Raw genomic sequence first — 14,878 nt, 5'->3', positions numbered from 1 at the left:
AGGCTACGTACAAGCACTGGTTAGTCTGGCCGATTGTGGTAGTATGTAGATATGGTTAAAGTGACTATGCATATATGATAAACAGAGTGGTGGGTGGCGGGACACAATGCAGATAGCCCGGTTAACCAATGGGAGGGAGCTGTCCTGTCCCTGTCTACTGTTCACTAGGGCAACACCGTAGCAGAACACTTTGCAAAAAGAAAAACAAAGTGATTCTATTGGGCAAGTTCATTTTTTCTCCCTACTGAACAGGCGGTCCCATGAGCTCAACCTGCCTCCACAGAGGATATTCGGGTCACTAGAGCAACAGGATGATCCCTCCACAGGGACAGGGCTGATTGAATCTGGGGGGGAAATACATGAAATACATGATTTTGCTTTTATTCCATCCCTTTTCTGTCGTAAGTGCATTCTATGAAGGGATTTCAGTGGCAGAGAATGCATGTCAAAATGATCTGTTTACTGCTCTGTACTTGAGAGAGAGAAAGTAAGGGATTAATGATTTGGCTTCCCTGACCAGCTTTCGTAGCGTGTGTGATGGAGACACACGATCAGGAATACTTAGAGAGTTGAAAACAGTCAGGAGGATTGGAGGGTGAGTTGAGTTGAATGCATATAGCTAAATCAAAGCAGGATATTACAACTCTAATGAGAGAAAGGCAGACTTATTATAGCTAGGGAGTGTTTTCCATGCGCCTCTCACACACACACTAATGCATGGAATTAGTATCTGGAGAAGGTTAGAGAGGCAGCAACTTCCTTCTTTGAGAGCGGGTGTGTCGCCTTTTGGAAATTAATGGACGTACACACAACACTGAACTGTGACGGACAGTGTCTCAGAGAGAGAGGTATGTCGGATGGTAGCCACAACCTGAGGGCTCTCCTGGAATAAAGTGTTCTTTGTTATTCGTTCTGAGGAAGAAGCTCTTTCTTTTGGACTATTGGCTTTCTTCCTCTGTATTTCTTATTGTGGCTGGGGTGTGACAGTCGTGGAGTGAACCTGTAAGATAAACTAAAGGGGAGACACCTGGGGATGTATTGTGATTCTCAGTTGGATGATTGCACAAAGACAGGGATGATGATTATCCCAGGATACTGCAGTGACAGAGGAGAGGCTTTCTCCTCACACCCAGCACCCAGACTAAAGCTCAAGAGGGTCAGATTCAAGGTAAGTTATTTTTTATTTTTTTATTTGGCATCATATGCAAGTTTATTTTGTTACTGATCACACAAATATTGTTTTATTGGGTATATACAGTAAAATGTTTAATTTAGATATGATCATCTGTATGCTAGATACACTGATGTGCAGCTCCAGCTGTACTCGTAGGCATACTTTAAAATTAAAAACACATTGATAATTTCTCCCTGATTTAGATTTTTTATTCGTTTAGCTTAGGTTTATCTCAACATCTTGGTACATATGCAGAAACACAGTGCCATTAACAGTATTCCCACCCGTTGACTTTTTTCACATTTTTCTGGTACAGACTGAATTTGTATGTATTATATTGGATAATTTGATGGTCATTGGCCTACACATAATAGCCCATGATGTCAAAGTGGAATTATGTTTTTCAACATCTTTTACAAATTTAAAAATGTAAAGCTCATGTCCTGTATCAATAATTATTCAACTCCTTTGTTATGGCAAGCCTAAATAAGTTCAGTAGTAAAAATGTGCTTCACAATTCACATTAAAGTTGTATGGACTCACTCTGTGTGCAATAATAGTGTTTGTGATTTTTGAATGACTACCTGATCTTTGTATCCCAAACATACAATTATCTGTAAGGTCCCTCAGTCGAACAGTGAATTTCAAACAGATTAATTCACAAAGACCAGGGAGGTTTTCCAATACCTCGCAAAGAAGGGCACCTATTGGTACAGGGGTAAAAATAAATAAGCGGACATTGAATATCCTTTGAGCATGGTGGATGTTGTATTGATACACCCAGTCACTACAAAGATACAGGGATTTCACCATGAGGCCAATGGTGACTTTAAAACAGTTATAGAGTTTAATGGCTGAGATCGAATGAGTTACTCCACAATATTAACCTAATTGACAGAGTGAAAAGCAGGAAGCTTGTACAGAATTAAAATATTCCAAATGATTCATTCTGTTGGCAGCAAGGCACTAAAGTAATACTGCCCCCAAAAATGTAACTTTTTGTCCTGAATATAAAGTGTTATGTTTAGGGCAAATTCAATAACACACATTACTGAGTACCGCTCTCCATATTTTCAAGCATAGTAGTGGCTGCATTATGTTATGGGTATCTTGTAATCGTTAAGGACTGGGGAGTTTTTCAGGATAAGAAAGAAACAGAATGGAGCTAAGCACAGCCAAAATCCTATGGGAATACCTGGATCAGTCTGCTGTCCACCAGACACTGGGAAATGAATTCACCTTTCAGCAGGACAATCACCTAAAACCCAAAGCCAAATCTACTCTGGAGTTGCTTACTAAGAAGACAGTAAATGTTCCTGAGTGGCAGAGTTATATTTTTGACTTAAATCTATTTGAAAATCTATGGCAAGACCTGGAAATAGTTGTCTCGCAATGATAAACAACCAATTTGACAGAGCTTGAAGAATTTTGAAAAGAATAATGGGCAAATGTAGCACAATCCAGGTGTGTTAAGCGCTTAGACTTACTGAGAGAGACTCACAGCTGTAATTGCTGCCAAAAGTTATTCTACAAAGTATTGACTCAAGGGTGTACTTATATAATGATATATTTCTGTATTTCATTTCCAATACATTTTCAAAAATTTCTTTTGAACATGTTTTCACTTATTCATTATGGGGTGTTGTGTGTCGATGGGTAAGATGTTTTATTTTTTTAATCAGTTTTGAATTCAAGCTGTAAAACAACATGTCGAATAAGTCGAGCGGTATGAATACATTCTGAAGGCACTGTACATAAAATGCAATGTCATAAAATATAAAACACAAGTAAAAATATATGTTCAGCCTAACTTTAAGGGCAGTGCATCATCAGTAAGTCACAAGTCATAAACAACAAATTAGCATACCAGTAAATCAATAGGTTGAGGTAAATGTGGAAGACACATTTCAGTTGAATACATTGTTGAACAACGGACTAGGTATCCCCCTTCCCCTAAATATGCATATCAAATGTCTTAGATCATAGAGAGTGTAATTTGCATAGTTTGACAGCCCTAGCCAGAAAGACCTCTGGTGTGATGTGGCTTGTTACAATAGATGATTGCCTTGAACTCCTCAGATCATACTGTCTCTGTGTAAGGGTTGGAAACTTGTGCATTGCACTTGTGTGGTCTGCTCTACAGAGATGGAAGTGAGTTATAGGGAGTACCAATGATACGGCAGAAGAACTCGAAGTTCTGCTACAAACGTCATTGCCTGAGTCTCTTGGTCTTCATTCGTAATGATGAGGAGTTGCATTATAATTATAAGTCTGTTCAGCATCAGCTGGGTCCCCTCCATAACAGGTCTTTGTTGTCATTGCCTTCACTGCCCTGTACGGTGTACTTTCCAGCATGTACTCAAGTCCTCTCAGCTCAGGTATGTACAATGCCTTTCTTAGAAACCTTAGCCGGCCATAAGGAATGAATGAGTTTTACAGGGGAGATATTTTTCCTGGCACGGATGTGACGTTCTTCTCTTGAGCGAGCAAAGTCCATTAAGTTCAAGAGGTCCATAAAGAGCTCATTTATAAAGTATTTGCTTCCCCTTCACTGGATCTGGGTTCATCCCTCACTCCCTCTAGTCTACATAAGACTCTGTCAGATTGGCACAGGGATGAGAAATAAGCATACAATATATAAGGCATAGCTACAGAATGGTTCAGCAAGGGGGAGAGTATATTTTGAGCAGTTTGGATATTAGTGTGTTTTCACAGGCAGCCCAATTCTAATCTTCTGCTACTATTTGGTATTTTGACCAATTAGATGCTGACCTGTTGCACCCTCTACAACCACTGTCGTGATTATTTGACCCTGCTGGTCATCTGTGAACATTTTGAACATCTTGGCCGTGTTCTGTTATAATCTCCACCCGGCACAGCCAGCAGAGGACTGGCCACCCCTCAGAGCCGGGTTCCTCTCTTGGTTTCTTCCTAGGTTCTGGCCTTTCTACTGAGTTTTTCCTAGCCACCGTGCTTCTACATCTGCATTGCTTGCTGTTTGGGATTTTAGGCTGGATTTCTGTACAGAACTTTGACATCAGCTGATGTTAAAAGGGCTTTATAAATAAATTTGATTGATTGATAGATCATATATTTTGCCAATAATTAAACAATAGATCAGAATTGGGCTGCCTGTGTAAATGCATCCTTAGTGAACTTGAACCTGTTCTCCGTTTTGAAGCAGGATTGGCAGAGGGACTGCACTTCATTGTTTTAGCCGCAAGGGGGCACTAGTATAACATTCCTCCCAGGCATACCCTCACTCCTGTGTGTCATTCTGAAGGCCATCAAGAAATCAGTCAGATGTCAGTCACACAAATATTGTGATGCATTGATGGTTTTTATAAGTCCTATGCTTAAAAAATGATGAATTAATGAGTGTGCTCCTTCAGTCACTGAACAGTGGCGCCAAGGGTAACATCTTTGATAAATCCTTGTGTGTTGGTTCATACCGGTCATATGCTGTTGGTAAATTCCACTCCTGGATGGACTGGACCTCATCCCTACCCCACCCCACTCCCCCAATGTAGTGCTAATTAGCTCTCTTTGTGAATTGATAAAAAAATTCCAATCACCTTAGAACAGCTACCCCCTCCATTAGCCTGCCTACCTTTCATGTTCTTAATGAGAGCTTTCATCTAATTCTTCCCTGTGGCCGTACATTGGAAGTTAGGGAGCTTAACTTTGACTGCATGGGAAAGGAGGTAAAGGGCTTCCTGCTCTTATAATATAGTAGAACTTTATTGTCAATTTGTGACCTTACCCCATACATTAAGACTCATGGTGAGACTGGAGTGTTTCCTGGGAAATGCAGTATTGTAATGTGTGGCTAGTTATGGTGATTGTTTTGGTATCAGACAATGAAGTTCCTATGGTGCATTTTGAGACACTTTCTCCCACTCCTTGTTTTTGGATGTTAACCGGTGGCTATGTATCCATTTAGGAAGCAGGGTGTCATGCTGGGTACACAGTAGTGACCACATATTGTTAGAACTACTGGCTACTAGTGTAACTGCTACTGTCTACAGCTCGTTCACGTAAAATATGCAGACAATTTCAAAAACACTTCAGACTACGTGCTGGGATACTTGTTGTAACACATCCGAAGTTGCACTTCTCTCATGTCTGTCTGGGTTATAAACCACATGGTTATTGAGTGTTGATGGTCAGCTCCAGTGCATTCATAAAAATATTCAGACCCCTTGACTTTTTCCACATTCTGTTACGTTACAGCCTAATTATAAAATTGATAAAATGTTTTTTTACATCATCAAGCTACAAATAACTGAAAATGACAAAGCAAAAACCTATATTTATTTTTGCGAATTTATAAAAAAAGAAAAAAATTAAACATCACATTTACATAAGTATTGAGACCCGTAACTTAGTACTTTGTTGAAGCACCTTCGGCAGCGATTACTGCCCCGATTCTTCTTGGGTATTACGCTAAAAGCTTGGCACACCTGTATTTAGTCGGTAGAGCATGGCGCTTGCAACGCCAAGCGTCGTGGGTTCGATTCCCGCTAGGGCCACCCATATGTAAAAGTAGTGGCCCCAGCCGACTTGTAAGTCGCTTTGGACAAAAGCGTCTGCTAAATGGGATATATATTTAGGGAGTTTCTCCCATTCTTCTCTGCAGATCCTCTCAAGTTCTGTCAGGTTGGATTGGGAGCATTGCTGCACAGCTATTTTCAGGTCTCTCCAGAGATGTTTTATCGGGATCAAGTCCAGGCTCTGGCTGGGCCACTGAAGGACATTCAGAGACTTGTCCCGAAGCCACTTCTCAGTTGTCTTGGCTGTGTGCTTAGGGTCGTTGTCCTGTTGGAAGGCTAACCTTCGCACCAGTCTGAGGTCCTGAGTGCTCTGGAGCATGTTTTCATCAAGGATCTCTCTGTACTTTGTGCCGTTCATCTTTTCCTCGATCCTGACTTGTCTCCCAGTCCCTGCCACTGAAAAATATCCCCACAGCATGATGCTGCCTCAACCAAGCTTCACCGTAAGGATGGTGCAAAGTTTCCTCCAGACGTGACGTTTGGCATTCAAGCCAAATAGTTAAATCTTGGTTTCATCAGACCAGAGAATATTGGGCGTCGTGCCTTTTTCTGAGGAGTGGCTTCCATCTGGCCAATATCATAAATGCCTGATTTGGTTGAGTGCTGCAGAGATGGTTGTCCTACAGGAAGGTTCTCCCATCTCCACAGAGGAACTCTGGAGCTCTGTCAGAGGGACCATCGGGTTCTTGGTCACCTCCCTGACCAAGGCCCTTCTCCTCCGATTGCTCAGTTTGGCCGGGCGGCCAGCTCTAGGAATAGTCTTGGTTGGTTCCAAACTTCTTCTATTTAAGAATGATGGAGGCCACTGTGTTCTTGGGGACCTTCAATACTGCAGAAATGTTTTGGTACCCTTTCCCAGATCTGTGCCTCGACACAATCCTGTCTCTGAGCTCTACTGACAATTCCTTCGACCTCATGGCTTGGCTTTTTCTCTGACATGCACTATCGACTGTGGGACCATATAAAGACATGCCTTTCCAAACCATGTCCAGTAAATTGAATTTTCCACAGGTGGACTCCAATCAAGTTGTAGAAACATCTCAAGGATGATCAATAGAAACTGGATGCACCAGAGCTCAATTTCGAGTCTCAATGCAAAAGGTCTGAATACTTATGTAAATAAGGTATTTCTGGTTTTTTAATATTTAATACATTTGTAAAAATATTTAAACTGTTTTCACTTTGTTATTATGGGGTGTTGTTTTAATTAATGAGGGATTTTTATTTATTTAATCCATTTCCGAATAAGACTGTAATGTAATAAAATGTGGAAAAAGGGAAGGGGTCTGAATATTTTCTGAATGCCCTGTACATTTCCCTGCCACCAATAACAATAATTCTGGGTAATTAATTGCTGTCTGTGAGTGGAAGATGTTTATAAAGTTAATTTATTTACAATTCACCCCCAGATTTAGTAATGTAGTATACTCCACACACTTTACAGACATAGGAGGGAGAAAGGCCCATAACCCAGTAGAAGGGGTAGAGGGAATGTTTGTGTTTTATTTGTGGCAAAACCAGCATGACGCACCACAGAACTGAACCAAACTCAGGACAGCAGGAACCAATTACGGCGTCCTAGGCAACATGTCCAAGAGAAACAGGAGTCTACAATTTCCATCTCCGAGGGAAAAAATGTGAAAATCTCCACTGCTGCGTTAACTATTATTTCCGTACTGTCGTTCTCTCCAAGGCTGTCTAAATTTAAGAGCACACCGTTTCTCATTCACATATGTCACAAAGTTATTTTGTTAACCATTCAAAATTGTTTTCATAATCTTTTGGGGTTATTCTGGTTGTGTTGTGGTCATGGTTTAGTCTCAGGAGCCGCCTGGTCTCGCGACCTTACATTAATGGTTCGCAACACGGATATCGAACCATTAATGTAAGCTCGCGGCATCAGGCGGCTCGCGAGGCTAGTTATGGTTGGTGTGTTTTGTAAATTATGTTTCCTTTCCCGATTACTATCATATACCTTCCTTCCTAAATGAGATATTACAAAGAGGGATGGAGAACTCTCCTGACAGAAGGAGAGAGAATCTGTTAAACAGCTCAAATTAACCCAGATTATGTCAAACAAGAGGTGCACATTGCTATAGTCATTAGGAGAAACCCATGACTATATTACTCTGGAACCCTGTGACCGCACAAATCAAACTGTCTTATCTGAGTGTGTCAATGTGTTGTCTCATCCTCAGTTAAATGTCTCTCTCTCTCTCTGGTCCTAGGGTCCGAACAAGTGGGCTACCGCTCAGCTAGAGAATAAATAAGTCTTGTGTTAGGTCAGAGAGGGAGAGAGAGAGAGAACAAGAAAAGGAGTAGAAAGAAAGGGTGGGTGGATGCAAATGGTAAAAAAAAGAAAAGTGGGATGGGGAGGGAGGGAGGGAAAGAGTGGTTGTAAGAAAAGGGAGGGATAGACGGTGGGAGCAGGGAGGGAGAGATATGTAAAGAGGCTGGCTGTCTCTTTCCCATCCTCTCTGACAGTCTGTACAATGTGTTAATCTCTAACCACTTTTAGAATGTGTAAACTAAAGTGAACTCTTCACTGGAGAGACAGTATAACAAAAACAATCAGGATACGTCTTCCTAAGGATATCACCAGTTGGGACATTTCTCTTCTCTCTCTCTCTCTCTCGCAATGTTGGAATCATGCCTTGTCTCTGAAAACTAATGGATTTGACCATTTCTATGACTCAAAACTCTTCTGAGACCAGGTAATTATATTTTCATTCTATTTGCTGTGTTTGTGTAAGGAGGTATTAAATGCACACTGAATGTAGAGCACATTAGGAACACCTTCCTAATATTGTATTGCACCCCCTTTTGCCCTCAGAACAGCTTCCATTCGTTAGGGCATGGACTTTTCAAGGTGTCGAAAGCATTCCTCAGGGATGCTGGCCCATGTTGACTCCAATGCTTCCCACAGTTGTGTCAAGTTGGCTGGATGTCCTTTGGGTGGTGGACCATTCTTGATAGACACGGGAAATTGTCAAGCGTGAAAAACTCATTAGCGTTGCAGTTCTTGACACACTCAAACTGATGCACATGCACCTACTACCATACCCTGTTCAAAGGCACTTGCATCCTTTGTCTTGCCCATTCACCCTCTGAATGGCACACACACATTCCATATCTCAATTGCCTCAATCCTTATTTAGCCTGTCACCTCCCCTTCATCTACACTGATTGAAGTGGATTTAACAGGTGACACCAATAAGGGATCATCGCTTTCACCTGGTCAGTCTATGTAAGGGAAAGAACAGGTGTCCTAATGTTTTGTACACTCAGTGTATATGTGACACACCGTGCAACCTGTCTTTCAGTGCTTGTAAGCATCAAAGGGTATTTTTCCCCTTAGTTTGCTGTCCTACAGCAGAATGAGTTTGAGTGAGATTGAGGAAAAATGTAATGAGAGAAAGTGTCAGGGGAAATGGAAAAACTTAGGAGAGAAATGTCATATTTACTCATCACTGGATACAAGCAGTAGATCATGCATAATTTTGGTTACAGTCACACATAGAGGAAAGGGTAGAAAGGGCGATACTAGACAGCACGCTATACTAATATTGCAGTGTGTAATGCAGAGGGAGCAGAGCTGGGATAGTGGTGGCTTTGTCTTACCTCAAGCAGAAGGATAATGGATCTATTGTACCAGTGTGTGTCAGGGGTCCTAGTCTCACATGGCCCACTTATTCCTGCACTGTGTGTGTGTGTGTGCTGACCATCACAGTAGGAGTAGACCACAGAGCTCCACCAATTGAGTGCTCATATTTATAATTGTGGAAGATCAACCAGGAATGTCTGGTGGCATTGACATTTCTGAAACTCTGAATGCTCAGATCAGATGTATGGTGCGATTATAGTATGAGTGCCATGTTTGTGCTAGTCCAAGTTACACATGTGCACTATAGCCAAGAAACACAGCTGTTGAACTCCCATGGCCGGATATTGGTGGAGGACTAGAGCGCACAGGTGTGTGTGTGTGTGCCTCCGTGTATGTGTAAGTAAGCCAATGTGATTCTGGGCCAAACCCAGCAGGCTCAGTGAATGGAGGCTTTCATGTGTGGGAGATCAAGCTGCTTCATTGGCACTCGGTAATTTGCTGCAGCTTTGCATTCTTGAATCAATTGTTTCTCAGACTACAGTAGAAGAGTGTGAATTTGAGTGTGCAATGTTATTTTAGTAAAATGCTGAAAAAGAAGAACTTGTCTTTCTGAACTGCTGTGCTCCCACCATTGGGACAGAATTACTACGTGTGGATTAGAAGCCATATGTATTGTAAAACGTTGAAGCATGTGTTTGTTCATTTCTTTGTGTGTGTGTTCATGGATTCCATCAGAGAGAAACAGCATAAGAGAAGGAGAGATGAGGGCTGGAGCCGCTGTTGGAAACATTACACCTACTTTACCCGGGTGAATGTGATGTCTTGTTTTGTGAGAGCTATTTTGCATGCAGTAGTAGATCATTGAACTTGGGTATAAATTGGCGGAGTGTAAAGACATCTAGCGAGTTCGTAAGATGATGTTGCCTATTCAGTGATGGCACAGTGGTTGCGATGGTGAAATGTAAAAAAAAATACATTTTCACAATTTTTTTTTCCACTTCTCACAACTTCTTGTTTATTCACTGAATAGAAACTTGCCTGAAGCTAATTGAATTGAAGCAGCTGGATTATGGGTTTCAGTGGCGAAGCAGGAAAACTGTAGTCATCTGAATGTGCTCCAGTTTAAGTGGAAATAACTTCTTCTCTAGGCCAAGTCTGTCTCCATTTAGTACTCACTAAGTCACTGCTCACCGCTGTCTAGAAATATAACCAGGTGTGCAATCCTTATAGTAGCTGTGTTGGGTTGGGAATATAAAATACACTGAGTATACAAAACATTAAGAACACATGCTCTTTCCATGACAGACTGATCAGGTGAATGATCCCATATTGATGTCACTTCTTAAATCCACTTCAAATGGTGTAGATGAAGGGGAGGAGACAAGTTAAAGAAGGATTTTAAGTCTTGAGACAAATGTGTCATTCAGAGGGTGAATGGGCAACTCATTATTAGGAAGGTGTTCCTAATGTTTGGTATACTCGGTGTACAGCATATTTTTTAATGATTCTAAATGGTTTTCTTTTCATTGTTTCTCAATGGCTATCTGGAGACAGCTGAGTTAATGTTCATGAATGTGTTCCCTGTTTACGCTTGATCCAACCACAACTCCCATCCCACCTGTGTTCCCCGGACCCCTACCTTCCCAGACTCAGTGAGAGTGTGCATGCTTAAGTGCTTTAATGCTGACTCTATTCAGAGTATGCCTCATAATCTCCAAAGTGAAAAGAGCTCTCACTGCCAAAGGAAGGTGACTGGAACATGTGGAGCCCTCTGAATCCGTGGATAGGAAAAGCGAAGCGTGACAACATAATACACAACGAAACGTTTGGAACCCAAAAATGTGCAACAGTAGAATAATGTGTTCCCAATGTTCTACCATCCCATTTCCCCCTGTCCAAGCCTTCCTTTGAACAAACACACATTCCGTCATGCGCCATTGCCAGGGAGGCAACCGGCCTTCTCACATACTTGCACATAAACATGGACACACACACACACTGGCCGAGAAGAACATGTTGTGTTGCCAGAGAAAGATTGACTCATCCCCAGTATAAGTGTAGCTTCCAGACCCGAGGCTGAGGCTATGGTATTCAGACACACTGGCACACCATGCAGCGGGGCAACCATACTTTTCACGGAAGCAGACCTGGGTTCAAATTCTATTTGAAATCGTTCAAATACTTAAACGTTTGCTCTAGCGGGTCTGGAATGCCTGCAGATGGTCTGGGTTTACAGTTTTGGATCTCTTGTATTGGTCAACTAAGTCAGGCAATCTCGAACAAGTGTTGGGAATTGTTTCAAATAGTGTTTGAACCCAGGTCTGAACGGAGGATAAGTGTGGTCACGTGAGGACATGCTATCCTCTACTGATAATGTGCCCCAGACCCAGATTTTATGGTGAGCATTTGTGGTGGGAAATGCTGGAATCTCAGAGACTGATCTTATACCCAACACTTTGAATTAAGATCCAGAGGTCTCCAAGGAGTCAGTAATAATAGATTGGAATTTTTGATTGGTAACTTTGAACTATAAAATATAGGGCTGGACTACCGCATTTGGGACTCAGCTAATTTACTGCATTTCAACAACTTTTGCAACGTTGCAGAGAGGAAAAATGTGCAGTTTAATAATCCTATTTTGTTAAGAGGCTAAAAGAAGATTTTCCAGTTTAAAATATAATGTCCTACTATTCTACACATACCATGAGGCTGAGAGAAAAATGTGCAGTTTCAAGACTAATTTCCTGCAATTCTACACATTTTGCTATCATATGCTGTCTGGGGTAGGGCTGTGACGATTATGGAATTTTGGGTAACGATTAATTGTCATGCAAATGGCCTCGGTTATTGTCATATTTTACATTTTGGTTGAAAAACATTTTAAGATTGTAATGCATCATAATGCATCTTTTGAAAATGAGCTATGACATACCTAATGAATACAACACTGCTTCGGTGACACCCCTGTCTCCAAAACAAATGCTTTTGAACACTTGGAACTTTTGGAAATTTAACCTTTCTTCCCAACCGCACTGTTCTACTCTTAAAATGATTACCAATTTCCCACTTCCTGGCTATTGGATAAACTACTGTATATCTACTTGAATATAACATTGAATTCCCCCTTCTCCTAAAATGAATGTATTAAGATGATTATGTAGATTTTTGGGGGGTTCACAGTTATTGTCCATAATTGCTGGTTAAATTATTTTATGATCTCCCGAGTGGCGCAGCGGTCTAAGGCACTGCATCGTAGTGCTGGAGGCGTCACTACAGATCCGGATTCGATCCCGTATCGCCGCCGGCCGCGACCGGGAGACCCATGAGGAGGCCCAGCGTCGTCCAGGTTAAGGGAGGATTTGGCAGGCTGGGATCTCCTTGTCCCTTCGCTCTCTAGCGACTCCTTGTGGTGGCCGGGCTCATGTGCGCTGACTTGGGTCACCAGCTGTACGGTGTTTCCATCGACACATTGGCGCGGCTGGTTTTCGGTTTAAGCAAGCAGTGTGTCAAGAAGTAGTGTGGCTTGGCGGGGTTGTGTTCCAGAGGATGTATGGCTCCCAACCTTCACCTCTCCCGAGTCCGTACGGGAGTTGCAGCGATGGGACAAGACTGTAACAACCAATTTGGATATCATGAAATTGTGGAGAAAAAGGGTTTAAAAGTACCAAACAAATAAAATTCATTTGTAAAGTTATTTGACAATAATTGTGCTAGCCCTAATCTGAGGGAACGGGTCACATGCCCTGCATGCCCGTTCGGTAATCTGGCCCTGATAACATGTCTTTGAATTCCTCTTTTGGGACTTTGAACCTCTTATGAAAGTTCCGTATCAAATGAATATAGTACTCCTACTACAGTACTTACAGTGGGGAGAACACGTATTTGATACACTGCCGATTTTGCAGGTTTTCCTACTTCCAAAGCATGTAGAGGTCTGTCATTTTTGTCATAGGTACTATTCAACTGTGAGAGACGGAATCTAAAACAAAAATCCAGAATATCACATTGTATGATTTTTAAGTAATACATTTGCATTTTATTGCAAGACATAAGTATTTGATCACCTACCAACCGGTAAGAATTCCAGCTCTCACAGACCTGTTACTTTTTCTTTAAGAATCCCTCCTGTTCTCCACTCATTACCTGTATTAACTGCACCTGTTTGAACTCGTTACCTGTATAAAAGACAACCGTCCACACACTCAATCAAACACACTCCAACCTCTCCACAATGGCTCAGACCAAAGAGCTGTGGAAGGACATCAGGGCTAAAATTGTAGACCTGCGCAAGGCTGGGATGGGCTACAGGACAATAGGCAAGCAGCTTGGTGAGAAGGCAACAACTGTTGGCGCAATTATTAGAAAATGGAAGAAGTTCAAGATGAAGGTCAATCACCCTCAGTCTGGGGCTCCATGCAAGATCTCACCTCATGGGGCATCAATGATTATGAGGAAGGTGAGGGATCAGCCCAGAACTACATGGCAGGACCTGGTCAATGACCTGAAGAGAGCCTGGACCACAGTCTCAAAGAAAACCATTAGTAACACACTACGCCGTCATGGATTACAATCCTGCAGCGCACGCAAAGTCCCCTTGCAAAGTCCCCTTGCTCAAGCCAGCGCATGTCCAGGCCCGTCTGAAGTTTGCCAATGACCATCTGGATGATCCAGAGGAGGAATGGGAGAAGGTCATGTGGTCTGATGAGACAAAATTAGAGCTTTTTGGTCTAAACTCCACTCACCGTGTTTGGAGGAAGAAGAAGGATGAGTACAACCCCAAGAACACCATCCCAACCGTGAAGCACGGAGGTGGAAACATCATTCTTTGGGGATACTTTTCTGTAAAGGGGACAGGACGACTGCACCGTATTGAGGGGAGGATCGAGGGGGCCGTATATCGCGAGATCTTGACCAACAACCACCTTCCATCAGTAAGAGGGGCGGCGGGGTAGCCTAGTGGTTAGAGCGTTGGACTAGTAACCGGAAGGTTGTGAGTTCAAACCCCCGAGATGACAAGGTACAAATCTGTCGTTCTGCCCCTGAACAGGCAGTTAACCCACTGTTCCCAGGCTGTCATTGAAAATAAGAATGTGTTCTTAACTGACTTGCCTGGTTAAATAAAGGTAAAATTAAAAAAAAAAAAAAAATTAAATTAAAAAGAGCATTGAAGATGGGTCATGCTGGGTCTTCCAGCATGACAACGACCCGAAACACACAGCCAAGCTAAGGAGTTGCTCCGTAAGAAGCATCTCAAGGTCCTGGAGTGGCCTAACCAGTCTCCAGACCTGAACCCAATAGAAAATCTTTGGAGGGAGCTGAAAGCCCGTATTGCCCAGCGACAGCCCCGAAACCTGAAGGATCTGGAGAAGGTCTGTAAGGAGGAGTGGGCCAAAATCCTTGCTGAGTGTGTGCAAACCTGGTCAAGAACTACAGGAAACGTATGATCTCTGTAATTGCAAACAAAGGTTTCTGTACCAAATACTAAGTTCTGCTTTTCTGATGTATCAAATACTTATGTCATGCAATAAAATGCAAATTAATCATATT

At 42.2% G+C, this 14,878-nt stretch overlaps 1 protein-coding gene across 1 annotated transcript in view; it reads left to right on the top strand.

Annotated features, from left to right (window-relative positions):
• Positions 1-8,162: 8,162 nt before the first annotated feature.
• The window catches only part of phldb1a (pleckstrin homology-like domain, family B, member 1a), an 80,779-nt gene continuing 74,063 nt past the window's right edge, over positions 8,163-14,878 (top strand). Inside the window, exon 1 of the mRNA XM_064980749.1 lies at positions 8,163-8,441. The gene's annotated coding sequence lies outside the window, so the exon portion shown is untranslated. The remainder of the gene's footprint in view (positions 8,442-14,878) is intronic.

Source organism: Oncorhynchus masou, chromosome 12 (genome assembly GCF_036934945.1).
Source record: "Oncorhynchus masou masou isolate Uvic2021 chromosome 12, UVic_Omas_1.1, whole genome shotgun sequence".
Lineage (NCBI taxonomy): Eukaryota > Metazoa > Chordata > Actinopteri > Salmoniformes > Salmonidae > Oncorhynchus > Oncorhynchus masou.
This window is presented reverse-complemented; position numbering and strand designations above follow the sequence as displayed.